Below are 9,930 nucleotides of genomic sequence, written 5' to 3' on the forward strand. Positions count from 1 at the left end.
ATTAACCTGAATGAAGTGGCAGGTTGGGGGCTGAGCAGCAGAAATGGAAAATAAGATTAGACGAATGGAACCTCAAAGAGGTAGAGATACCCAACAGTCTTAATTAAGAAAAAGACTTGCTCAGAAATTCTTCAGGAACATTAATCTGACTGTGACTTGCCTGACAGATTGGATAAGAGAGAGAAGGGAGGCAGAGACTCCTATATAGTAGTGGTTACTAATCTCAAAGAAAGTCTTAAGGTCTTGGGGTAAATGTAGATTTTACAGGTTTGTGCAAAGCCTCTTGGGTCCTAAGATTTTTGAAGCTAACATACTGGTAATAAAGTCTTCTGGTCTTCGGAGAAAAGATATGTTCCAGGTGTCCAACAATAGCTCTTTTGCAGAGAGAACCCATTGATCAAAGCCAAAACCCTTCCCAACAACAGTTGCGTACTCAAACAATGATGGATAAAAAATGTTGCCAAAAGGAAATGCCAGCAAAAATATGCAAAAAGGGACATTGTGTTATAATAAAGTAAACCCAGAGACCCAAAGAGCTCAGAAAACCTCACAATATTGGCTGATTGGGCTTCTTTTTCAGACAGACATTTATTTTAAGATTCTTGAAAATAGCATTTTGATGCAGCAGACTTAGTGACCATGAAATTTGAGTTGATGACAATGTCAGGGGTTTCCTCCATTACCCATAGCTATAAAAACAACCTCATAGCCTCTTAGGAAGATTGCCTTTGACCCAAATTGAGATTCAGCCATAGATTTCCAAAGAGTTAGATTACTAGAATCATTAGGTTGGAGTGAAACTCCAAGGGCATCTTGCCCATTCCCATCCTTCCTGCAAGAAAATGCTGATTTTATTATCTAGAAAGAAAATCATGGAATTATAGAGAAGCTTAAATACTATCTGTGAAGAAGATTCCAGCAAATGCTTGTGTTTCCTATTTTAACCATATTCGCTTCTAGGCAATTCCTTCATCTACCTTGCCTGTATTCCATTGTTCTAATTTAATTCAATATCCTAGATTTGCAAACACATTTAATAAGCTTTACATAAGCACTTTACAAACATTTAGTCAGAGTACCAGAAGAGAATCATGATGTGATATAGTTCATCATGATGTGATATAGACACAGTGATTCAATTTCAGTACTAAATAATGGCCACTGACAGCTTTGGTTCTAGTTCACAATCTCTAACAGGCTTTATAGTGGGAGATTAATATATCTAGTTGTACCAATTTTCTTTTCTTCCTTTTTTCATTCCTTCCTTTCTTCTTTTCTCCCTCCTCTTCCATTGACACCTATTAACCACATAAACATTATAAGCCACATTTAAAATCAGAGACTTTCTAACCTATTTCTTATTTATTAGTCTTTCTTCCTTCTTTGAGAGATATCTTCTCTACAGAGTTGATTTTCAGGAACAATAACCTTTCTGAAGGGACATTTAAGAATTCATTTATTCTCTTCTTCAGGCAGTAGTAAGAAAATAGATGGTGAGTAATTCCAATTCCTATGACGTATTAGGTTATTTGAACCAACTCTTCCATTAAATACAATTAAAAATCTGGCTACAATATAGAAAAAGTGTCCTTAAAAGCAAAAATTGCTGACAATATAATAACCAACACCAGGAAAAATCTCAGGGACAATGAGAAGTAGTGTATTAAGCAGAGATCCAAAGTTGCTTTGAGAACATTCTTGATCCTAGCAAACCTGGGCTTCAGTTTGGGCAGACATAAGTGGTGAAGGGGAAAGAGGTCAAGAATTTAGTCTCACTCCAGCTGAGAGGTTAAAAGGAAACCCTTTCTTCTATTAAGCTAGGACTTAAAGGGACACAACATCAGAGTAAGAGGAACAAGAAGTAAGCCTAGCCCCCAGGGAAATTTGCACAGATGCTAAAGGGAAAACAGGATCAAAAGCAAGAGAAAGAAACATTCCTGGGAGATTGTGGATACAAGATTGCCTTACCAGGGAGTTGCAGTAGGGACTGGTATTGTCTTCATGGTCCAAGGAACTCAAAGCAATGAACTTGGTTGAAATGAACCTAGAATGGTAATGATCCCCAGATCCTGGAAAGAAAAAAGCAAAAATATTTTCTGGATGAAAATTTCTGTATTTTAGACCTCAAAGAATCCCCAAAAATAACTTTTGTAAGGATAGTAAACAGTGAATATGTAAAACACAATTAAGTACAAAAAGTGAACAAGGTAATATAAATGAGAACCAGCAGAAATTACAAAAAGCTGAAATGACCCATAACGATTTTAGATATTGTAATTATTAGACACAGATTATAAAAGAACTATGCCTTATTTTGGCTTAAAAATATAAAAGTATGCAATAGTCTGTCAGTACTTAAAAATCATTTAAAAATCATATAAAGTAACCTAGAAGATTGCAATGAACTAATAAAATTTCTAGAATTGAAAAACATGAAAACTAGAAATAAAACTAAATAGATGGATTTATAGTAGGTACAGTGAAGGGAAAATTTGTAAGCCAGAAGATTGATGAAAAGAAATGTAACACAGTAAGACAAAAAGTTTGTGGAAATATGGAAGAGAGGTGAAGACATTTAGAGAATAGAATTCCAGAAGAAGTAGAGAGTGAATAAGTTATAAATAATATTTGAAGAGTAAAAGGCTAATGAAGGACATTAGTCCATATATTCAAAATACCTAATAACTTACACAAGATGAATAAGCAAAAATAAATCTACACCTGGACTTATCAGAGGAAAACTGCAGACAACTAAAGACAAAGAGAAAATCTTAAATGCATAAGAGAAAATAAAGACATATTAACCTTAAAGAAACAATAAGATTAACATTGGACTTCCCAACAAACCAAAAAAATAAGATAGTGGAAAGTCAAAAGAATAATTGTTAATTTAGAATACATTCAAGAATAAGAGCTAAAGAAGACATTTTCAAACAAACGGTAAATTCAATGTCAGAAGATCCATACTAAAGCATGTACTTCGATGAGAAGAAAAAGTACTATATTAGAAAGTATGAGATTCAAGTAGGAATGAGGAGTAGAAACTAATGAAATAGAAAGAATACAGATAGTAGAGTGGAGTAGCAAATGTAAAAGTGGTTCTTTGAGAAAATGAGGAAAATGGACAAATCTGATGGACAATTGATCAAAAAAGAAAGAAGAGGCTATGATAAATAATATTTGGGAAAAGGGGGAATAATTAGAAATGCTACAGAATTTAAGAGATACTAAGAAGATACCATTAACTTCAATACAAATTTGAAAATCTAAATTTCTTAGGAAATATACAGATATTCTAAAAATAATTTCAGAAGAAATAGACATCTTAGTTAATCTTATTACCTTATAATGATAATCACATTAATAGTTAAAAATTCTTGCATAAAGAAAACATCAGGCTTAGTTGATTTTACTCTACCAAAATGTAATGAAAAAAGTTCAGTCTCACAAAATTATTCATAATACACCTATACCAAAAAAAACTAAAGACTCCTTAACTCATTTTATGAGGCCTGCATAACCTTGATGCCTGACTCTTCCAAGGATAGTATGAAAAATGAAATTACGTGCTGATTTCTTCATAGATTTAAAAATTCCAAATAAAATAATAGCACAACAAAACCAGCAAATCTGAATTTATTTGAAGAATGCAATGGTAGTTGAATAAAGAAAATTAGATACATCTAATTAATAGTGTCGAAGAGGAAAATATTACAATTATCTCAAAAGATGCAGAAATTGATAAATAAAATTCAACATCCATTCATCATAGGAACTACTAGGAAACTATTATTAGAAGAGAAATTCTTTAACCCAACAATAAGTAATATACATATAAAGAGTTTTATATCTCTATATCTATATCAATATATCAAAGATTATACTTTATGGAGTAATGTTAACATTAATCCCAATCATCACTTTAGTACAATATAGCAAGAGAAAGAAATAAGAGATGTAAGAATTTCAAAGGAATAACAAAATTGTTATTGTTTGCGAGTGCTTATTTCCAACCTGGAAAATTCGAATGACAATTTAGCAAGTTTGCTGAGTACAAATAAACAAAAAAAAATCAATTGCATTTCTCTATTCCAGCAATTGTTAGAAATTGTATATTTAAAAATTGTATCATTTGCAATGTCATAAAAAGTAATGTGGCTACAAATAAATCTAATATTTATTGAAGATTTTTGTGATGAAAAATTATACAACTTTTATTGAAAGATATTAATGAAGACTTCATTAAGTAAGTGAAGATATTTACTTGTGCATGGATAAAATGATTATCAAAATGTCCATTTTCTCAAAATTGATCTTTAGATTCAAAGCAAAAAGTTGTCTCACAATTCCATGATTTTTTTTTTGATGGAATTTGACATAAAGTATGTGAATGAGCAAAAGGCCAAGAAGTGTCAAGATGAAAAGATGTTAGAATGAATATGAAGCTGTAGTAATTAAATTATGATAGTGTAGGGTTAGAATATAGGAAGAAATAAACCCATGCATTATTTACACTTGATGCATAAGAGTTTCACAGTAGCTCAATGGAGGAAAATAAAGTCTTTTCAGGAAGGATCACTTTAACAATATGACATCCTGTACATAAAACAGGGCTTGAATCCCTATTTCAAAACATTAAAAAAAAATCATTACAGATAGATCAAGGGCTTAAATGTGAAAATTCAAACTACAAAAATTTAGAAGACAGCTTAAGATACTTTTTTTTTTTGGTCTTGAGTAGGGAAGGCTTTTTAAAACATTTAAGAACTACAAATTCTAAACAAAACTATTAAATTGTCTATTTTAAAATTAAGAATTTCTATTTATGAAAAAATACAGTATAAAGTAAGTGAAATTAAGCCATATACTGGTAGAATAAATTAATGGCAATAAAATTGGGTTAATATCCAGCACACATAAAGTACAAATCAATATGCATGGGACAATCGAAAATAAAAATGGACAAAGACTTGCAGGTATTTATTAAGAGAATAGTCAATATGAAAAGATTTTCAGGTTCATTAATAATCAGAGAAATAAAAATTAAAATACAATGATTTATCACATCTTATACCTACTAAGATGATTACTCCAAAAACAAAACAAAACCCAACCAAAACAGAAAACGAGTGTTGAGAATGTGGAGAAATTAGAACCCTGTGCACTGTTGGTAGAAATGTAAAATGGTACAGGCACATTAGGAAACAGCATGCAGTTTATTAAAAAATTAAAAATAGAACTACCATATGACCCATTAACTTCACTTCTAGGTATATCCCCAAAAGAATAGAAAGCAGGATCTCAGAGATATTTATACCCCTATGTTTAGAGGAGCATCATCCACAATAGCCAAAAGGTGAAAGCAACCTAAGTGTTGCTGTTTCTCAACAGAGAACTATGGTATATACATACCAAAAAAAGGGGGTACATACATAAAATGAAATTTTATTTAGCTAAATAAAAGAAGGAAATTCTGACACATTTGACAACAAGGACGAACCTTTTTCTAGTCATTTGATTTTAGTGTAAAGAGACACAGCTGATTTTTGTATGTTGATTTTGTTTCCTGAACCTTTACCAAATTCGTTTATTAGTGATAACAGTTTTTAGTGAAGTTTTCAGTCTGTATAAGATCATGTCTCATCTGCACACGAAGACAATTTTACTTCTTCCTTTCTGATTTGGATGTTATCTTTCTTATAGCTAGCTTGATATATCTTGCTTGATTGCTCTGGCTAGGACTTCTAGTGTTATGTGAAATAGGAGTGGTGAGAGTGAATGCAAGGTGTTTTCTGGGCCCTGAGACACTTCTAACATCTGAGACCTGAGAGCACCATGGGTCAAAATCTGCAGTGAGGGCTGGAAAATAAACTTTAAGGGATGTGGGCATTGGTCAGAGGGAGAGTATTGACAAGAGCATCTTGGGAACTGGGTCATAATCAAGTGGGTCATTGCTCTGAGTTGGGGAAGGAGCTGGACACTGTTCAGAGACTAAAAAGAGAATGGAGGCTTATCAGCTCAAAAAAAATGCATATGACTCAATTAGTAAATTACTAAATAGATGAGTTGCATAATCTATCAGGTTGCCAAGAGAAAAAGATTTTTTTTCCCAAAAAGCAATAGATAAGGCCACTTCCAACAGTGCTGAGAAGGTAATAAGATTTTGGAGAAATGTAGAGTTATGTGAACATCACAGTGTGTTCAGTTATTTGCAAATTTATTGTGCCCAATACAAAAGTTTATTTGCAGTGGTTTTGGAGATGGAATTTATTTGTTCAAGTAAAAGTATTTAATTCTGTTGTGCTGCAGTCTATAAAATATTTACATTGTTATTCTACTTATACACATCACATTGCTTACATCCAGCTGCATTTCTCTCTGATGCACTTTAAATAAGAGATTTGGATTCCTGACAATGTCATCCAAGCCAAATTTTAGATAAAGAATCACAGAATCATTGCAGCTCACAAAGCCCCCCAGAATGTCAAACAGTTCATCCTTTAGTCTTTCGGCAGGATAGAATCCAAATCAGTCTAAATAAAGAGCCATGTTTCCTAAATCTGAAAATTCCAGAAGACAGAATATCTTTAATTAAGTATTTCTTAATTATCACATATTTCCTTCAAAATCACTGTCCTCTCTTGTACTTAGTGTGTTTCTTAAAGAATGTGATATTTAAAGAGAAAATCCAAAGTCAGCGACAATGGACTCTAAACTCCAAATGTATGAAAGTGATGTAGCAGCAATTTAAAGCCATGTGATAAAAAAGGGGGGGTAATAATTGAATTGGGAGTCAAGGACCTATGTTCATTGCCTTGGTTCACCATTGCCCGTGTGAACATGAATGAGTCAAGGCCAGTATTAATTCTTCCTTCTTGTTTTAGGATAATGAATGCTTGCTTCCTCTACCTCCAAGTGTTTGTCTGAGGATTGAAAATTTTGCATAAGAAATAGCTTTGAAAAGCATAAAGTATGGTACAAAGATGAAGATTTAAAACAATTCATTACCATGTGTTGAACGATAACCACCATCACAAATCCACCTTCTTTTACTATGTCACTGAAAACTGACTGCAAATTGGCTCTTATTTTTACCTTCTGAGGCAAAAAACAATTGGTACAATATTGATAATGTTTGGTTGCTCAAGGGTGAATTACTGAGTGTGCAAGTTTTTCACAGTCCTCTCCTTGGTTTTCCATCAACCTCATGCCTGTTTTCTCTTTCCACTGTTTTTTAGCATCTCCACTTGAGTGTTGGAGATTGACTTGTTTATTGTTCCCTGAAAAGCCTTGTGCATTCCTACGTTTGAATCTTTGCACTTGCCTGTTCCTCCCTATGAATCACACCCTTATCTTCCTCTCTGTGGATCCTTCAAAGATCACCACTCTTACAAAGCTGCCCAGCTGGCTGCCCTGATCCTCTCCAGTCTTTCCTGTCCCAAATACCTGCTAGAACACATTAGATTACCCTGCTCACTTGACTGCCTTTGGAGGCTGTCATTTTGTATTTACTTAAGTCTTGTCCCCTCAACAAAAAAAATTATACATTTATTGTGGGTCTGGACAATTCATTTTTCTTTTTTGCCTTTTTTTTTACATTAAAAAAGGCATATGCCTAGTAACTATTCAGTACTGTAAAAAGTTAGATATGGAGAACAGAAGAAAAAAAACAATGTTTTTTTCTTGTGAAAGAAAGCACAATGGTCTAGAAATTCTGAATCCAATTTTTGTATAGTATTCTTATCTCTATGTTGGATAATTAAACTTAGTATTTGTTTGTAGCTTAATATAATGTGTGAGTAAAATGTATGTCATATAATCAGAGAGAGAGGTCAATTTAGCATGGAAGAAGTTTCCACTGTATGCAGTTACAGTAACAGCATTTTGCTTCTACATGACTGATATTTTAAAAATATATACTGTATCAATATTCATAAAAACCTACTTTAACCACCCTGGAAACCATTACAGATACCACATTGTAAGGCAGACGTTTGCTCTATTACTTCCAGCAACAGCTACATATCAAATAGGAAAAGCTTTTGGAAGCTCAATACTCCAAAATATGTTTGAATATTTGCCACATGACACTGACACCTCAGTTATGACTAATCTGTTATGTACGGCGAAGTAATTGTTTAGGGTACTATACTGGGGTGGCTTAGAAAGATACCAAAAGCGATGAATTAGAGTACTTAAGGGGCTATGTGTAAGAGAGCATGCTTTTAGTAATGTCCTCATTTTAAGGACATGTATCTGAATTGTGGGTGAAAGATAATTATATGCAACACAAGTGTATACGCATGCATAAAATTGATCTATTTATTTGTATTTTACTTCTATGACAGCTAAGACTTAGGTAGTTTAAAAAATACATGCAATCCAAAAGTATAAAAAAATTCTGAAGAAAAATAAAGGCAGGAGAGATAGAGAGAGAGAGAGAGAGAGAGAGAGAGAGAGAGAGATTCATACTAGGAAGTCCTAGTTGGTTGCTGGAGGAAGGCTGCTAATGTGACACTAAGTTTGTCTAAAGACAGTAAGGGAAATGAATCAACTTTAAGAGTTACTGTAACTCAAGATGAAAAGAATCCAATGTTTAAAAGAACTACAGCTTGCCCTGACACGGAGATTAAGCTATCTTCCAGGGACCCTCATTAAAAAAAAAAAAAAAAGACACTGTATAACACAGTAGATGATGTCCTTCACAAAGTTCTGACAGTTACCATCACAAATTTATAGGGCTTTTTCTAATAATGTTCCTCACTGCAAGCAAAAGACACAAAAACAATTGTATGAGAGACCCAACCCACACTGCTTTTGTAGAGCTCACTGAGGCCCTGGATTGACCCCAGAGTAAAAGCTCTGAAGGTGTGTTGTCCAATAGAACTTTCTGTGATGGTGGAAATGTTCTATGTCTGCACTGTCCAATATGGTAATCCCATCCACATGTGGCTATCAAGCACTTAACATGTGGCCAGTGAACTAAGGAACTGAAGTTTAACTTATTTTAATTCATTTAAATGTAAATAGCTACATGTGGCTAGTGGCTATTGTGTTGGACAGTGCAGCTCTAGAAATATGTCTGTGTGCTATGTCTTTCTAACTGTATTTCATGAATATCATTTCCTGTGACTGAAATTTGGTAAGTTACTGGAATAAAGGAATATAGAACAGAAGGAAGATTTACCTCTGAAAGCATTTCTAGATCTACTACAATGCAGAGAAAATTAGGCAATAGAAGCTTCAAAATTCTATGCCATCAGGCAGAAGTACTTTTATTACACAGTGTTTTCAGATGTAAACAATCCCAGTGTATGTATTTTTGGTTAGAAATTATAATATGTATTCCGACACTCTAATCTACTTATACCTTATAGTAAAACACGTCATTTTAATAACTTTAAAAAACCTAATACTGCCAATCTCCTTTTTAATTCAACTTCTAAGATGTTGAAATTTTTCAGAAAAAAAGTCACATAAACACATAAATTAGAATTTCTTCAAATTCCTGATTTCTAATCTTGACTGGGCCTTTGATGCTTTCTCGTGATCCTTCTATATGTGCCATTTCATCCCTTCATTCTTCCCATTCTCCTCTCTGGTGGACAGGGGGCCTTTTCCAAAATAACACTTTTGGGTTACTATGAGAGGTAATCAACAGTAGCAAGAGAGAAGCTGGCTTTTCTTTAGGGGATTCCTTCCCAAAACCTCCACCATTGGCCTACTAAGATTAGCATAAGTATGAGTCTCTCCAGGTTCAGAGATAAGGGACAAAATGATTCCTCCAGTCTGCCAAAGAGGAAAGATAGGAAGGAGCTGGAATCCTGAAAGAAGGGCAGAAGAGGAGCCAGGGAAGAAAAGGGGTGACCAGGGAGAAAGGACTTCTGAGTTTCCACCAGAAGTGAAGTCTCACTGGATTGGAAGGTGATC

This window comes from Rousettus aegyptiacus, unplaced genomic scaffold (assembly GCF_014176215.1).
Source record: "Rousettus aegyptiacus isolate mRouAeg1 unplaced genomic scaffold, mRouAeg1.p scaffold_m13_p_2, whole genome shotgun sequence".
In the NCBI taxonomy this organism is placed as follows: domain Eukaryota; kingdom Metazoa; phylum Chordata; class Mammalia; order Chiroptera; family Pteropodidae; genus Rousettus; species Rousettus aegyptiacus.